General features: G+C 43.7%; 1 protein-coding gene across 10 annotated transcripts in view; it reads right to left on the bottom strand.

Moving 5' to 3' along the window:
* Positions 1-18725, bottom strand: part of KIAA0825 (KIAA0825 ortholog) — a 429759-nt gene that overhangs the window by 46835 nt on the left and 364199 nt on the right. Inside the window, exon 22 of one of the 10 annotated variants that reach the window (XR_006580636.1) lies at positions 13782-13872. The exons of the other annotated variants lie outside the window; for them this stretch is intronic. The gene's annotated coding sequence lies outside the window, so the exon portion shown is untranslated. Of the gene's footprint in view, positions 1-13781; positions 13873-18725 lie in introns of those variants that run through there. 10 annotated transcript variants of the gene reach the window in all.

Genomic DNA, 18725 nt, shown 5'->3' on the forward strand with positions numbered 1-18725 from the left:
AGATACTGAGAGTACAGTTCCTGCAGGACTGGGTTCATCATGTTCTTGCTCATTCTGCTTAAAATAGCCTGTTCTTCAGATACATTAAAGTATGTGTAGAAAAATAATTTGTAATCTAAAGCAAGTAGGGAGAAACCCTCATATCCCAATTTAGATGTAGACCTTTTGTCAAAGAGTTAATTTCACAAAGTCAGAGAACATGGAGGAATGTCACACTGTGCCTATGCTGTCCTGCTTGGCTTCAAACCAAGTTTCATCAGGAAACAAACTACCACCCACCCAGGGTATCATAAGTTACATTTTGCTTGGGTATTATGTGTAAAGTTCATATGTCTCTGTGCCCAGGACTTCCAAATATTGTAATAGTCACTAGGAATGAAGAGAATGAGTTTGTCTAAAATAGGAACCAATCCAAAATTTCACTTAAAATATTGTACCAAAATAAAGTTGTTTGTCAGTTTGTTTTTTGAGATTTTATAAAATACTATGAACTATTTTTCATTTTTGCTTGCTTCTGTGCTTCCTTGTCTGTTGACCAAGTTATTAGAAATTAAACCAACAAACAAAAAGAAGTACTGGAAATCTTACAAGAATGTTCTCACAAGAGTTCATGCCTGATTTCTAGACCAGAGAAGTTCTGCTTGACATCCAGTCTTTTTGCATGAATCTCATATTGTGACACTGATTACCAACCAGGAATTGTGCTTTGAAGATAGTGGCACATACCTCCACAATATACATGCATATTTATGCTTCCTAGCACACTTCCTTTGTGCACTCATTTTATATTGTGAGTTTAAAATGTTATGAGAGTACAAGAGTAGAATCCTGCCAATGAACTTAGGCATGATGATCAAGCCATCTTTAACTAAACATGTTTAAAATGCATTAATACAAAATCTCCAAAATAAAAGATATACTTGCTTGTGCTATGCATAGCCTAACATTCACAGAAATTCTTTATAGGAATCCTTTTCCCTTTCAGCATCATGAAATCCAAAGAAGCAATCCCACAAGCACATTCTTAGTTGAAATCTTTACTGTTTTCCTCAAAATTAATTTGCCTTTGGTGGAACAATGTTTTCTCATCATTTTAAGAGTCCTTATAGTTCACAACCCTCAAGACAATTTAGCAACTAAAATGAGAGACTAAAGAATTTCCATTTATTTATATGCATATATAATATCAAAAACATTTTGTTGGTGTTTTCATTCATCTAAATATGCCTAAGCATCAGGCAAATGGCCTACATTTTTCCCCTGAAAAATAGAAATGTACACAATAATAATAGAGTAACCCATTCCCCAGCCATTTTTCTGAGGTTCAGAAATTGTCATGTGCATAAGGGCACACATCCAAGTTGGTTTGAAAATGCCATAAAATTAATTTTCTGTTTAAAAGGGTTTTTAAAGGCATTTAAGTTCTCATTTGCATTCCTCTTTTTATTTTAAAAATACTCATCTCTGACGCACAAAGTTTTATAATTTAGTTCTAATTCTATTGAACTAATGGAAAATTTACTATCCAGGTTGCAATTCTAACCCAGGGTGTGACTTTATCCAAGTCTCTGAGCCTTGCTTGATTCAGAGAGTGAAGAATGATGGAAATGCTCAGGTAGCTGGCAAAGCACTGTACCTACCTTTATGCTTGAATATTAATTATATTTGAAAATTAACTACCGTATATTTACTAATGGTTTCTAACCTGTTCATAGACTCCAGAATCAGTATAGTGTCTGACTAGAAAGAACATGTTAGCAATATTGCTTAACCCAGGGGTTCTCAAACTTCATTGCACTGTGACCCCCTTCTGACAACAAAAATTACTACATGACCCGAGCAGGGCGGACCGAAGCCTGAGCCTGTCTGAGTCCCGCAGCCCTGGGTGGAGGGGTGAAAGCCAAAGCCCAATGGCTTCAGCCCCAGGCAGGGGACTTCTAACCTGAGCCCTGCCACCCAGGGCTGAGCCTTCTGGCTTTGACTTTGGCCCAGGTGGTGTGGCTTGGGCTTCATCTTCGGCTCCAGGCAGTGGGGCTCAGACTTTGGCTCCGGGCCCCAGCAAATCTAAGCCAGCAAGTCTAAGCATGACCCACTTTGGGGTCCCAACCCACATTTTCAGAACCACTGGCTTAACCCATACTTTAGGGGCACAACTGATATAATGTGTTGCAGGCATAGACTGCTGGATATGTGTTTTCACCAATAATATTGTCGTCCTCCTTCCTATCAAGCTAAGCGCTGCTCATGGAACAAAAGGAGCTGCAATCAGCTATATGCGGCCCTCAGCACATGGGTGAATATCATACCCAGAAAAGAAATTCAGTGTTGCTGCTCTAATAGCACTGCTAATGAGAAGTGCAGCTGTGGTGGAGGGACTCATTATGCTTTTTTATTGTATTTTGTTTTAAGATGAGTTTGGAAAACTTCCCAGATTATACCTCTAAAACTCAAATGTATATTCTTAAAATAAGGCTGGCCAGGATGATATGCAGAAAAGCTAAGTGTATTCGAAGTAGACAGATTAGTTTATCTTTCAGATACCGTATTGTCCCGAGTATAGGCTGCACTTTTTTCCCCTAATTTAAGTCTTTAAATTAGGGGTGCGGCCTATAATCAGGAACTTGAAAAAAAAAACAATAAAAATACTTCAAATCCCAGCCGCGGCCGGGAATCAGAGCGCTCTGGGCTGCCCGCCACGGCGGGGAGCCCAGAGCGCTTTAAATCCCAGCCGCGGCGGGGAATCAGAGCGCTCTGGGCTGCCCGCCACGGCGGGGAGCCCAGAGCCCTTTAAATCTCAGCCGCGGCCGGGACTCAGAGGGCTCTGGGCTGCCCGCCGCGGCGGGGAGCCCAGAGCCCTTTAAATCTCAGCCGCGGCGGGGAATCAGAGCGCTCTGGGCTGCCTGCCGCGGCGGGGAGCCCAGAGCTCTTTAAATCCCAGCCGCGGCGGGGAATCAGAGGGCTCCGGGCTGCCCCCTGCGGCGGGGAGCCCAGAGCCCTTTAAATCCCAGCCGCGGCCAAGAATCAGAGGGCTCTGGGCTGCCCCAGCCGTGTCCCTGCCTCCCCCGCCGCCCGGCTCCGACCCCGGCCGCTCCCCCGCCGCCTGGCCCCGCGTACCCGCCTCCGCCAGCCCTGGCCTCGCGCCGCCCGGCTCCAGCCCCGGCCGCGTCCCCGCCGCCCGGCTCCGGCCCCGGCCGCGTCCCCGCCCCGCCCCGGCCCCGGCCGCGTCCCCGCCCCACCCCGGCCCCAGGCCCGCGTACCTGCCTCCGCCGGCCACGTCCCCGCCTCCCCTGCCGCCCGGCTCCACCCCGTCCGCGTCCCCGCCTCCCCCGCCGCCCGGCTCCAGCCCCGTGTACCCGCCTCCGCCGGCCCCGGCCTCAGGGCCGCCCAGAGGGGGGGGCAAAGGGGGCAATTTGCCCCCAGCCCCACGAGAGTTTTTCGGGGCCTCCGGAGCGGTGTCCTTCTGCACCGGAGCGGTGTGCTTCTTCTGCACCTGGTCTTCGCCTGCGGGGGGGGGGGGGTCCTTCCGCTCCGGGGCGGAAGGACCCCCCACTGGCGAGTTACCGCCCAAGCGGGACCCGCTGCCGAAGTGCAGCCCGGTCTTCAGCGGTAGTTCGGCGGCGGGGGGCCCTTCCGTTCCAGGACCCGCCGCCGAAGTGCCCCGAAGACCCGTGGCGGGGCCTCCCGCCGCCGAATTACCGCCGAAGACCGGGCTGCACTTCAGCGGCGGGTCCCGCTTTGGCGGTAATTCGGCGGCGGGGGCGCCCCCCGGGGGGTCTTCGGGACACTTCGGCGGCAGGTCCCCGCATGGACGGCCCCCCCCCCCCGCCGAAGACCCCGGGCCCCCGGAATTCTCTGGGCGGCCCTGCCTGGCCTCGCGCCGCCCGGCGCCGGCCCCGGCCGCGCGTCCCCCGCCGCCCGGCGCCGGCCCCGGCCGCGCATCCCCCACCGCCCTGCGCCGGCCCCGGCCGCGCCTCCCCCGGCGCCGCATCGCCCGTCCCCATCCCCGCGTCCCCCGCCGCCCGGCTCCGGCCCCGCATCCCTTCCCGGCCGCCCTACTCTGGCCGGCCAGCTACCTGGCTCTGGCCGTCCGGCTCCCGCCACATCCTCCAGCTCTGGGCTCCGGCCGCGTGACTCCTGCTCCGGCCCAGCATCCCGGGGCTCCTGGCTCCAGCCGCGGCCGGACTGTAGTGCCGCCAGCCACATCCAGGCAGCGCAGTAACGGGGCAGGGAGAGGGTGTTGGAGAGAGGGCAGGGGAGTTCGGGGTGGGGGGTGGATAGGAGTTGGGGGGGTCAGAGGGCAGGGAACAGGGGGATTGAATAGGGGCAAGGGTCCTGGTGGGGCAGTTAGAAAGGATCAGGGGATGGATGGGGCGGTGGGAGGCAGTCAGGGGCAAGGGTTCCAGGGGCTGTCAGGGGATAGAGAGAAGGGGTGGTTGGATGGGGCAGGGGTCCCTGGGGTGGGGGGAGGTGTCAAGGAACGCAGGGGGTTGGATGGGGCAGGAGTTCGGGGGGGGGGGGGGCCATGATTCCTAACCCTAAGAACATTTGCTAATGTTGTTGATTGTTGTGCAGGGGAGAGGGTGAGAACTGTTCCCATCAGTCTCCTTGTTGTCCATTCCTTTTCCCTTCTTTATTTACAGTATAACTACAAAATAGTTTTCAATATTTCTGAGTATATAACATATGCCGTCAAAAGCAGGACTACCAAAAGTGTTAAAAGTGTTAAAAATACTGGTACATGTCTTCCTATTCATTAAATAAAATACTGTTTTACTGTTCTACTAATGTGTATATTTTCTTTAAGTTAAAAAAAGTTAAAAATTTAATTTTTTTAAAATAGCACCAAACTTTAAGGGTGCGGCTTATAATCAGGAGCGGCCTATACTCGGAACAATACGGTATCATTTCTGGATTATCCCCCTAAAAGTGTGGCTGCTGGCTAGCAATGAAAAGCTGGAAAATGTGTTCTAGAGATGCAGAAACTAATGTATACCACTACTCATCAATCAATTTCATAATCCACAATAGGTGGGTAATTTGACATCTTGTGGGTTGGGGGTGAAAAGGGTCCACTGTTCATAAAAAAGAGTCTATCCCTCCCCCGCCCCCTTTAAATGCAATTTCTGTAAACTTACTTCTCAAGTTTGCTGAGAATCTTTATTTCTTTATGTTGTGGCAGTGAAGCAGATTGCTGATAACACAATACCTAGTGCAATGTACCCTATGCAGTAATTTTTCAGGTAATTTCCTCAGACACAAAAGACCCAACCCACATTTTTTTTGTACAATGCTAGTCTGTAATTTACTTCTGGCTAACAAATTAGTCTCTTCTCTAACAAAAACAAAATAATTTTCCTCTTTTTGATTGATTTTAACTGTACTATTATAATTTTATCCAATACTACTAGTATCATGCATATTTAATTTTATTTCAGAGATAAAACATTTTCTGGAAGGAGGGGGAGGGTAGGCTGACACAAAATGAAACAATTCTTCATGTTAAAAATAACCTGCTTGAAAACACAGTTGCAAGAAAGGTAAATTATAAAGTATGCATTTATCCAATCATTTTAAATACCATAATTACACAGACTGCTCATCAAAAGACTTTTAAGACTCATTAAAATTATAAAACATTTCTAATTAAATCCATATTTAAATGAAGTTTCTATAACTAATCTGCGTGGTACTTTAAATCAAACAAAAAAAAGTTATGTGAAAAATCCAATTAATGGAAGTTTTTGTAAGAATTAAAGCCTAATTATGGAGCAGTGGCAGATACTCCACACTTAACGTTGAAGCTAGGTCTCCATTACCAGCTTTATTTCCTGCCCAAACGTCTCCAAAAAGAAACCAATCTTTCTGAAATTTTCCATACCAAATCACATCCAAGGGCACTGTCATAACCAGATAGTTAAGGGTTAATGCCTCTTTTACCTGTAAAGGGTTAAGAAGTTCACCTAGCCTAGCTGACACCTGACCAGGAACCAATGGGGGAACAAGATGTTTCAAAAGGAAGGAGGGAAGTTTCCTTTGTTTAGAGTCAGTTTCAGCCGGAGTGGAAAAGATCAAGAAATCAGCCTCTTATCAGAGTAGTGAGTATTAAGGAAGGAAATAAATAGGTTTATGTTTATTTTCTTTTTGTAACTTGTCTTGGCATTAGGGAAATAATCAAATTGGGAATTCTTTTGTGTACTAAGTTTTGCCCAGGGGAACATCTTCTGTGTTTTGAATCTGTCGTCTGTGAGATCAGCTTGTATGCTATCTCCCAGAGGTTTTTTTTTTCTTTTACCTTTCTTTTCTTTAATTAAAAGCCGTCTTTTTTAAGAACCTGATTGATTTTTCCTTGTTTTTAGATCCAAGGGGATTGGATCTGGACTCACCAGGGACTGGTCGGGGAAACAGCTGGGGGGAAGGAGTAATTCTTCCTTGTGTTAAGATCCAAGGAGTTTGGATCAGTGTTCACCAGGGAATTGGTGGAAGAGTCTCTCAAGGCTACCCAGGAAGGGGAAGGTTTTTTGTGGGGAAGACAGAGTTTTCCAAATGACTCAAATATTTGGATGGTGGCAGCATATTGATCTAAGCTGGTAATTAAGCTTAGGGCTTCTCATGCAGGTCCCCGCATCTATACTCTAAGGTTCAGAGTTGGGGTGAAACCTATGACAGGTACAATTTTTCTGGAAAGGATCGCAAAACTTAGACAAGGTGTCAAAGTAATGGGTAGAGATTTTCAAAGATATTGAAGGCATTTGGATGCTCATTTCTCATTAATTTTAAGAAGAGTCTGGGTGTCCAAATAGTGTAGGTGGCTTTGAAAATCTCTACCATAGTTCTTTTGAGAGTGTACATTAAAAATTATGTAATGCTTTTTGTGACTCAACATACCTCTAGACAGGCCTAGAAACTCCAAATTTTTTTGGAGGCACTGTGGGGAGAAGTGCTTTTAATATTGTAAGGAAAGGAGAAGGCTAAACAGATATAGAGGTTTTTTTAAGTCTATAAAGGGCAATGTTCATAATATAAGAATTTGCTATGTAATGGGCTTTTAATTTCAGTGGGACTATTTGTGGGGGAAGGTATTGCTAAACATGAGTAAAGGTAGCAGAACTGGGTATTAAACAAAGATTGAAGTAACAAATTAAGACTGAATTTGGAGGCAAAATTCTGTGCCATTCATGGACTCCTTAGTCCACTTAAACAAGCTTTCTTCACCTTTACTCCCTTGTACAGGGGCAGCTAGAAAGAAGACTCAGCCTCACTGCTATATGAGATAGGGACTGAGGTTCATTCTGGTAACTCTAATTTCATGTGTATTTCTACCATCATCCCTTAAACCTGATCACCTCTACCTGGGGTTTCAAGTCCAGAATTACATCCTCTTGGTCTCACTTTATCTTTATAGAAGCTGTCCTCCAGGGTCTGCATGGGCAATATGGGCTGATCAGCCTTGGTGTCAACACTGATTAGAAGACCTTTTTGCCATGACCAGGAAACATCCTGATCCCTAACCTAATGTAACTAAGCACTTCTTTGTAGCTGCTTCTGATGTCTCAAATATGGCAGCACATGCAGTAGCTGCTGAAGTGATTATGAGAATGTCTGCTGGCAACAGTTCTGGGTTACCTCAGAAACAAAACACAAGTAAATGATCTGCCTTTTGAAAGGCAGAACTTGATAGTGAAACAACATCAAGAAAAAAGAAAAACTGCACAACAATGGAGGTAACTGTACAATGGCACAAATTTACACCAAGTAACTGCACAACTTATCACTGACTACTACAAACAATTAGAATACAATCAAAAAGGGGGAAAAACAGCTAACAAAAAGCAAAGGAAAGAAGTTACATGGGTTCTGACTACATGATCTGAACAATGGAAAGAAGTGAGCGGCGGGACAGGGCTTCAATTACTTATAACACCTTCAGTCTAAGCTTTCTGTACAATAATGGAGCTTGTATATGGCCCACCTCCCAACCACCAAGGCGGTTGAGCAGATTCTGGAAAAACAAACACCCACATGCACCTAAGACTATGGATCTGATCTGTGTAGGCAACTTAAAACCATCAGTTTACAAATATCAGTTTCAGCTGCTTATAATTTTTCCCCTTCCAGACACACATAATATTAGGCAATATTCTCTGGGAATATCTAGAGGGCTAGTCTACACTTACTGGGGGAATCGATACTCGGTGATCAATGCATCAGCAGTCAATTTAGCAGGTATAGTGAAGACCCTCTAAATCAACTGCAGATCGCTCTCCCATCAACTGCTTACTCCACCTGAATGAGAAGCGCAAGGGGAGTTGACAGGAGAGCATCTCCTGTTGACATAGCGTAGTGTGGACCACACGGTAAGTAGATCTAAGCTATGTCGATTTAAGTTACACTATTCACATTGCTGAAATTGCGCAACTTAGATCGATCTCCTCTGTAGTGTAGACAAGGCCTCAGTCATCCATTTTATGCTAGTGCCCTTTTTCTTTCTCCCCTTCAGCTATCACATTAATGACCATTACCAGTTCTTAACAAATCCAAAACAATTACTTTAGCCTGCTTTATTAAGCAAGCCATGATTAATATGTTAATTGGGCCATTCTTCCCAGCTTGACTTCCAAACCAACAACAGTGAAACATTATTTAGATAAAGAATATGAAATTACTTATAAAAAGATAAGTAGACTTAAAATTGGCCTATTTACCAAGGTCCTGTACATAAAATCAGGTTCTGTAGGAATCTGAAAGTTTCAAGTTTATATTATTTGGTGATATTCATTGGCTGGAATTTTGGTGTGGTGCCATCCATGGTTTCTCATGTCCGGTATAAAAAAAAGACCAATATTGCAGTTATGATGGCTTCTAAGGAGGTTGGCAAGGTGAAGACTACATTCTCTCCTGGAGATGAATAAATCTCCATACTGTTGAGATTTGAAAACACCAAGGAAGGGAGTTTTCTGATGTCTCTTCTACCTCACTTAAATGTGCTGCTGCACCACTAAGTCCAGCTTTCAGATACTTATTCTTTAAAATATATCTGGCATGTAAATGGGCAGCAAATAGTTGCATAACTACGGACAGGAAAATGATTTTAGTATCTATAACTGATACTTGAGTGAAAATACAGTATAAAAGAAACATTACATTTTTAAACAAATTATTATTGGGCTATTTTACATTCAGGGATTTCCAAACACAAAAGAATTCAGCAGCAAAAAGGTACTGTAGTCATGAAAACCTATTCAGAGCCTTTGCTGTATTGCCTGCTATGATTTATTATACACACACTAGATGTACAGGATTTTTCACTTAAAATGAAAGACCAAAGCTAGCATACTACACAATGTAGGAGGCCATAAGCTAGGAGAGACTACAACAGGGAAAGAAAAAGAGAGAGAATCTGTTCTGAGCATGTTTAGCCCATATCTCCACTTATTAACAGTGATATATTGAGCCTCGTTCTGGAGCCAAACTATAGGGCTCATAAAGCATGTGCAGATCCAGAGTTCTTAGCAGTTGTCAATGCTGTGAAAAGCTCACTACTGCACCTCTGTTGAGACAGGATAAAGAAAGAGATATTGAGCAGAGGAGATAGTATCCCAGCAGGGGACTCCCTTGAGATGCCTTCCTCCACCCCTAAATGACATTGCCACAGTGAGTAGGGGGAGGTTTATGGACTATTTTCCCATGGATGATGGTGTTCCAGTATGCAGACTTTCTCTCTATTCCTGATGATGATGGTGGGAAACAAAGGCTTCCCCTACAGATGACAATGCTTCAGTGGGTGGGGAGTGGACTGGAGAAGGGATATTGCTGTCTCAGAACTTTCCTCCAAAGGTGAGGATTCCCTGTTCAATGTCCCAGCACATGAAAAGGAAGGGGTGCCTTTCTTTCAGCTTTCCCGAATCTTGATGGTGCTTGTGCTCCAACAGAAGAGGGAGAGCTTTCCGTGGGCTTACATTACAGGGGTGACCATGGATGTAGTTTACAGTTGTGGGGGGCATTCCCCCCCCCCAACTGCAAGCCTCTGGCATGCGTGGAATTTGCTCTTCCCCCACAGAGCCCCATTAACCTGACTGGAGCTGCCCCCCAAATATAGAAGTCAATGGGGGTGACCTAATCTAGTAGTTCAGACAAGGCCCAAAAATGTGCTTTGATCGGTCTTGTTAAAATAAGCTCAGGTTTTCCAATATGGAGAGAAACTGGTTTCTCAACTAAATCAAAATAAAGTTCAACTTGTGCTACCACTGAAGCCATTCTGAATACGGTTTCTGTTGAGTGCATTTTTCCTGAAGTTATTCTTTCATCCCCACTCAGAGTGTGAATTTAGCCCCTAAATATTCCCCATTTCCTTTTCTTCTCCCTTTCTTCCCACCATTCCCTTCCTGGATGGTATATGGACAAATTGACAATATGCCAGATAAGTCTCTACACAGCTTTGTATGTGTGTTTGCACACAATGACAAGAGTTTATATGTCACAGTTCAGGGTAACTGCAGATGTTTTTCCTCTCTGTGGTCCAAAAAGGGCACCCACTCTAGGCTCCTGGGTCCTCAGCCATCACCTCTTTTGTGGCAGAGACCCATGTCTCTCTCCTTTCTGACCAGGGCATTTACAGGCAGGGGCGGCTCCAGGCACCAGCAAAACAAGAACTACATTTCCCAGTATTCCCTTGGGCGCTATCAACAGGAAAGGGAAGGGGAGGGAGTATGGTAGCTGAAACCTCATGCTGCAGCTTGCTGTGAATAGACAGCTCACTGGTAGAGCAGGGTGGCACTGTGAATGGGGAACAAGTGTGCCCAAGGAGTAGAAGGCTTTGGCCCAGATATCTCCTTCAGAAGACATCCCCAGACTGGCTTAGGGATACTGGTGTGACCTCTAGTGAAGGTGGTGGTCCTGCTAGTGAAGACAGAGGGCTAGATTCGATGACCCTTTGGGGTCCCTTCCAGTTCTAGGAGATAGGTGTATCTCCATTCCACTCACTTTGCAGCCCCCAAAGAAAGAATTGGGTGGACTAAATGGACAGTGCCCCTCTCTATCTGAAGCCTAGCAAGGGAGGTATGTGGATCCCACTAGAATTTAAAATGAAAAGTAAGGGAGGGGAGGCTCTACTGGACCTGGGCAGCTTTAGATACAGTACCAAGCACGTAGGAGGATTTCCACTTCTGAGCCATGGAAGCAGAAATTGACTTTTCCTTTCCAGATTTAGCTAATATTAAGAAAGGGAATCTAGCGCCGGCCTTCCAGATTTGAACACCTCAAAATTCAGGAGTGCTCCAGCTCAATTTGGGCAGCTGTTACTTCATTTCTCCCAAATCAAATATACTGATCCACTGTAATTTGCTGTAGAAAAAGTAGGATAAAATTAAGCAAGAAATGCTTCCCAGTGGTTTTTAGGACTGGAATTGCTATTTTCAACAGCCATTGCCCCCCCCCCTTTTTTTTTTTTTAGTTTTATTTGTTTAAAGGGAAGACAGTGATATTGCATTGGCAAATTCCCCATAGAAAGAAAGAATGGAAAAAAATAATAATAAAGGCACCTCAACTTTTCCTCATTTATGGAGGACAGTCTTATAATATGCATCCAGATATCCTCCCATCACACAAGCTGAAAATTGTTCCACTTTACTGCAGTTCTGTAACCATATGGGAACCAATTCTGTCTGTGTTCTGTGCACATCCAAAATTCCTGCTGAATGACCTGCCCTGGGAGCAAGTTACCAGTGACCCAGGGCTGGGGTGGAAGGAGGGTGCAGGTCGCGGGGGAGAGAGAGCCCAGGGCTGGGGCAGCAGGGGGTGCGGGTGGAGGGGGCAGAGCCCAGAGCTGGGGTGGAAGGGGGTGTGTGGGTGGGGGGGAAGGGGGGAGCCCAGAGCATGGGGTGTGTGGGTGGGAGAGCCCAGGGCTGGGGCGGCAGGGGGTGCGGGTGGGAGAGCCCAGGGCTGGGGCGGCAGGGGGTGCGGGTGGGAGAGCCCAGGGCTGGGGCGGCAGGGGGGTAGCCCAGGGCTGGGGTGGGGGCAGCCAAAAATGTTTTTGCTTGGAGCGGCAAAAAAGCTAGAGCCAGCCCTCTTTACAGGCTGCATAGTCCTCTGACTATACTTTAACATCCCCAGCAAAAGACACACTACATAAGCAGGCCTGCTTTGCTTCTCTTCTCAGACACAGTAGACAGTATAATTGCCAACAGTTATAAGTTACCACATAGTTCTTTCTAAATAACCATTTTTATTCTTAAGGTGAAAGCATTACAAAGAAAACATTAAAAACTATAAAAGAATCTACATGCGTGCTAATAAGATCAATAGAGATCACCTTCTCACTCCAACAAGGGCTTAGTTTGGTGGTTAGACCTTCACACCCAGAAAGAGGTTTTTCCTGTGGTCATAAATTCATCATAGCTTCTGCTCAGAACCTGCCATCCAAGTCTTATGGGACCTTTGCAGGTCAAAGACCTTCCAAGACCTCCCAAAGGATTTGGGCCCTTTTGTCCAGAAGTCCTGTTTGTTTGGTCCCCGAGTCAGTTTTAACTCAGGCTATTTACCCAAAAACACTTTCTTTGTCTGTTGGTCCCTGGTAAGGTTGCCAACTGTCTAATCACACAAACCCAAACACCCTCATCCCACCTCTGCCCCACTCCTTCCCCGAGGTCCTGCCCCACTCACTCCTCCCCCCTCCCTCCATTGCTTGCTCTCCCCCACCCTCACTCGATTTCACTGGGTTGGAGGCGAGGGGTTCGGAGTGTGGAAGGGAGCTCTGGGCTGAGCCTGGGGCAGGGGATTGGAATACAGGAGGAGGTGAAGGGTATGGGCTCTGGGAGGGAGTTTGGGTGCAGGAGAGGACTCCAGGCTGGGGTAGGAGGTTGGTGTGCAGGACAGGGTGCAGAGTGCAGGCTGTAGGAGGGAGTTTGGGTGCAGGAGGGAGCTTTGGGCTGGGGTAGGGGGGTTGGGTGCAGGATGGGGTGCAGGCTCTGGGAAGGAGTTTGGGTGTGGAGCATGGGGTTGGAGTGTAGGAAAGGGTGAGGGCTTTGGAGGGAGTTTGGGTGAAGGAGGGGGCTCCAGGCTGGGGTGGGGGTTGGGGTGCTAGAGGAGGTGTGGGGTGAAGGCTCCAGCCGGGAGGTGCTTACCTCAGGCAGCTCCGAGTCGGCAATGCAGCAGGGCTCAGGTAGGTTCCCTGTCTGCCCTGGCCCTGCACCGCTCCCAGAAGTGGCCGGCATATCCCTGCGGCCCCCCAAGGGGCAGGAAAGGGGCTCTGTGCGCTGCCCATGCCTGTAAGTGCTTCCCCGCAGCTCCCATTGGCCACAGTTCCCAGCCAATGGGAGCTGTGGAATCAGCACTCAGGGTGGAGGCAGCGCATGGAGCTGCCTGGCCCTCCCACACAGGGGCTGCAGGGACATGCCAGCCACTTCTGGAAGCGGCATGGGGCCAGGGCAGGAAGGGAGCCTGCCTTAGCCCATCTGCTCCACCAGACTTTCAGAGCCTAAAATCTCTTGGTTTGGGGTCAGTAGCCTCCAGGAGATTGGGTATGATTCCAGGAGACTCCTGGCAAAACCGGGAAGGTTGGCAACCCTAGACTCCCTGGAGAATTCAGTTTGAACCAGTATACGCGAGCCTCTCTCCAGGTGATGGTAGTCCTCAGGTGTTACAACCTGAATGAATTTGCCTAACAACCCTGAATTGTTCTTAGTTCCTGGAGGGCTCTGGTCCCTCTCCCAATTGGAAATACATACAATACCTCAACGGTATATAAACATTGTCATTTTTTAAAAATGAATTCCTAAAATACTTAACTTTAATTCAACAAGGTTTGTCCAGATATTGCAGGATACTGTTACACCTGTCACGGTTTACACATAAGTGCAGTATCTCACAGTGCAGTATCTCAAAGAAACAAAACATTAGCTGCAGTTTTAGCAATGAACACTTGTAGTAGACTTCATAAATTCTTCTATACACAGAAATAACTAGACCTTCTTGAACCCTCCTAGTGATTAATTAGAAAGCCTGTCTTACAGATTTTTCTCTCAGGTGTAGTAACCTTGTAGACCTTCCCATTAAGAACTAATAAATAAATGCTTGGTTAAGCACAAACAGGTTGATAGGCAGTGAAAAAGAGTGATGATCTTGGTTTTTATGCAAGATGTTTTTACCTTGTCATTTTACCTTAGAGGACAAAATAATCCCAAACAAAAATAAAATTTTGAAATGCCAAGTATAATGAATTATTTAGAATGATTCAGTCACTATTTTTCCAATATGAACATAATACCTGAAGGAAAACGGTGCACAAAAGATATAGTCTTGCAACCAGGCTGCAGTACTTTCATAATATGCTTACACTAGATTTACTTTTAAAAAAATCAAGGAAAGACATACCTACTAAAATAGATATTAAACAGAATGCATGAACCACCAGTACTTGTGTCATAATATGTCTGCACATGGAAAGATAATGCTATAATACATTTAACCTCTTAAAACATTGTACTTTTCAACTGTTTCCACATTATCACAATGCAGGAGATGTCCCTTTAATGGAAATTTGACAGTATAAAAATATAATGAAACGATTGCCTATTCTCACAGATTACTTGGGATATTAAATGCAATAAACTTGCCTCTGTATTGTATGCATTATGGTAATAACCTATGTTGGCTACTAACTCTTCTCTTCTCTTTTTTTACATAAATCTTGTGAAGCAATATAACAAACAGGAACTTTCAAGATCAGCTGAAATGGTATGATACTCTTAGCACTTTCAACCTCTAATGCAAGTTTTCTTAAATTAGAATAATCATTTAAGACTGGGGAGAAATAAATCCATGATTCATAAACCTTATACAGATGTGTATTCACTAATCTAAGAATTAAATAGCTAAGCTAGTTTAAGTCATATGATTTTCATATTCACAGATATAAGATTCCTAGACTCAATTCTCTTATGAGACAAGAAGAATATTGATTTGTTAGATGATACTGTGCAAACATTATTTTTAGTATAGCATACTCCAACTTTAATTTCACCACCTTATGCATAGGCATTATGATGCATTAATTATACCAGTAAATGATTTTTCCCAGGTTGGTGGCCATCAGAGTTTTAACCCAGGACCTTCAGCTCTACAGCTCAGAACTCTTCCACTTGAGTAAAAGAAACAACCTGTAGCAGAAGGAGGCTGTTGTATTCTGTGGAGAACAACCCTTACAGGGGAACATGACACACATGTGGGAATGTGTGACAGGGCTGTGAGATGAAAAACACTTGCCATGGCTGTGTAAAGTTAATACCTGTTTTGCCAGTCATCAGAAAGCCAGTGACATAATGTAATAAAAACACCTGTGATTACACTGTCACAGCTCTTATTCCAAATACACTGTATATTTAAATGTATGGCTTTAGAAACTCCATACATTTTGGAATTGTTATATGCATCGAAGGCTTTTAAAAAAAATATATTAAGGCCCAGATTCTCCGTTTTACCAAGGTGAGTGATGATTGGTGTGTGTACGTGTGTGTAGAGAGGTGAATGGGAGTGGGAAGGAGGAATGCTGTCAGGGGGTGAATTTAGGCTCCCTAATTCTCCAGGTATTCTAACTTATGCAAGCTAGGAAAGAGCCCTAAAGTACAGTACACCTGCTGAGCATAACCAATCTGACTCTATCTCTTTGGCAAGAGGCCAGAGTGCAACAGAGAAGCTGGCCCTAAATATAGACAACAGTTTTCTCTTAGAAGAAAATCACACATATAAAGAAAAATAAGATGCCTACTAAACAGTGAGGTCCAGATCTCAGTATGCCTGTGAAATCTCTTCTACAAAAAAAGCAGAGTTCATCCAAAAAGCTGGGCAAGTCTGTAATATTCTGCAAAATAAAATAACTGTCTGCATTCTGAAACAGCATGAGATGTCAGATGCTAAGCACATCACTGGAAAAAATAAATTTAAATAAGATGAAGTGTGCTGTGCAGTGGTAAGAAGCACATAAATTTAATTTGACCTGTCAGCTGATAGTTGAAGGGGGTGTGCCTGAGCTTAAATAAATCTTCATGCTGCTTTTACTAATTAACATTTGTAAAAATCTTAGGGTGTTTTCAGCAGGTGTAATTCTTCACTTTGCCAGTTTAAAGTTCATCATTTTTCTTCCAAGACCCTTACTGAACCTGGGATTGTGTGATAGTAATTAAATTCTTGAATTTGTGACAAAATTGCCACATTTTAACCCTTCTTGTGTTTCCTAATTTTGAATTCTGCATTTTGACAGTTCAACCATGTTGATTAATGCCTTCTAGGAACCCCTATATGGTTTGCCTGTTAGCGATCTAATTTTGAGCAGGAATGCTTGGGCTGGTATGTTGAACTGATTCACCACCCAGGTGGCTACATTTGGACTAAATGAGCTGTGAAGGGTTTCATCTCTGCCCATCACAATCTTCCTTCATGGAGCCCCACAGTATGCAGCCACTGCTCCGACATGATTTGTCACAACCCATCAATAGAAAATAAATTATTACCATTCTCACTTGTCAATGGGCTTGTCTTCACTTCAGCTGACCTAATGATTGGAAGCTCAAAGGGAACATTTCCAGCCTTTGTGGAGCATGATTATGACTGAGCACACTACTCCCCTATGCATCTTGGCCAGTAAAAACATGTAGGGAAAGCAAATTAATTGGATGTTTTGCGCCAATGATTAGAGCATTATACATGAATACTACAGAAGCAGTCAAGACTAGTTCATTCCTGACATTTATTTGCTTAGTGTAACATTATTAGTAACTGCTTCATTCAAGGTTACAGCATTTATTTCTGCAGAAGGAAACAATTATAATGTAAAGCTGCAAAAATGCAAGTAACAAAATGACCTTGATATGATTAGAAATCTTTTTATGATGAAGGTAACTCAAAAGTAAAACAGATCTCAACTGGCTTTATAATCATGTTGGATATTTTAAACAAGTATTTTCTTTGATTACCAGAGAGAGAGATTTGCAGAATGTATAAGGGTTAAATTCAGTAGACAAAGAATAAGAAAAATCAATAAGAAGTTGTAGCTGACATCTTTGAGCTAACAGCAGAAAAATGCAATAACTTTTCAGGCCACAGAAAAGAAAATGAGATAGAGAAAAGAGATGTGGCATGGTGTTAATTCAGATTAAATAACTACATTTTGAGATACAGTAGATTACAGGGAAACTATTAAAATATAGGTACAGGGTGTGGATTGGAGGATCTTTCCTTGATAGCTCTGTCTGGATTACATTGGCAAAAGGCTCTTGCAATTAGAATGTGTGTTTTATTTGCTGTGGATAAATGGCAAATTGTCAATGTGTGCCAAGCATCTTTTAATAGTGTTAAAAAAACAGGATGTATAAAAAAAACATGAGAATCTCCTATTTCTGATAATAAAAGTGGCACTGACATTTACAGAATTATAGAGGCCTTGAGCAGAGTAAAAGATTTTCATTAAAATATTAGTTTTGTATGTTCAAATATGGCTACCGAAAACACACTTTAAAAATGTCTGAATATTCAAAACCTGTATTTGCATACACAAATTTGGCTACCACAATAAGGGTGCCAAGTTTTGCAAATTGGGCCCTGAGAATTCAAAGAAGGAAATCATATGTGTAAATGATGTATTTGAACAATTTCTGATATTTCTCTCATAAGAAACTGTATTCTTAAAAAAAAAAAAAAAAAAAAGCAGCTATGCTGCCAAATCTTGTCATTTTATCATGTAGCTCATGATATACCATGTTTTAGTTAAATTATAAGCCCCTGGAGTCATGTGATTATGTTAGTGTCTCAGATTTTTTTTTTTTAAAGTTTCTAGCCCTTATGGTTGAAGAAAAGTTTGAAAATGTGAACCCTAATGACTCAGACACCAGAAGACAAATTAAAAAACCCCAAAACTTATTTTTCTTAAAATCTCATGTTTTTTTCAAGTGATTCTGATTATTTGGGAGGACAGAGCCATGATTTTTTTGGCGATTGGCAATTCTGACATTGCAAAAGTCTATAATATATAAAGCAGCAATATATCAGGCCCTGATCCTGCAAATGACTCTGTGCAGGTTCAGGGATGCACCATACAGGTCAATGGAAGAACTGGTGCCTTATGCTGGATTAGAAATGCTTTTAGCAGAGACAGACAGATCACATGAGTGATATAAATATTGAAAAATGATCACATTAATTTGTAATTTATGGTTGTTGAAAATATAGAGGGGATACAGTGGAAAAAAGGGATCAGAGGAAGATTGTGAAGTAAATGTTAAATTAAAAAGCATTTTGAATCCTCTTCCTATTATCCAAGCATTTTTTTGACACTATGTCCAGAATATCCCTTATCCTGGCTGCAGTACTGTTTACCCATGGCTGACTCATTCTAAAAGTTTTTTCAGTTTACCTTTTCAGAAATGAAAAAAATAAAAATCTAACAATAGTGCCACATAAACAAAATATCTATTGTGCTGACTGTGGATATGCCATTTAATTCCAATTGTTATTGATGATCTTTTATATCTCAACCAGAAGTTCATCACCAACTAATCAAAATAACTGAATTCTCTGATAGCCGCCAACATGAGACTACATAAATATTAACTTATGTACACCCAATTCTTTATGTTAAATATAAAATACTACATAGTATAATACTATGTTATATATAATATTTCACACACAAACTAGGTTAAAACATTAGTAAGGTTGCAAAGTCAAGAACTCAAAAG

This window comes from Mauremys mutica, chromosome 6 (assembly GCF_020497125.1).
Source record: "Mauremys mutica isolate MM-2020 ecotype Southern chromosome 6, ASM2049712v1, whole genome shotgun sequence".
Taxonomy (NCBI): Eukaryota; Metazoa; Chordata; order Testudines; family Geoemydidae; genus Mauremys; species Mauremys mutica.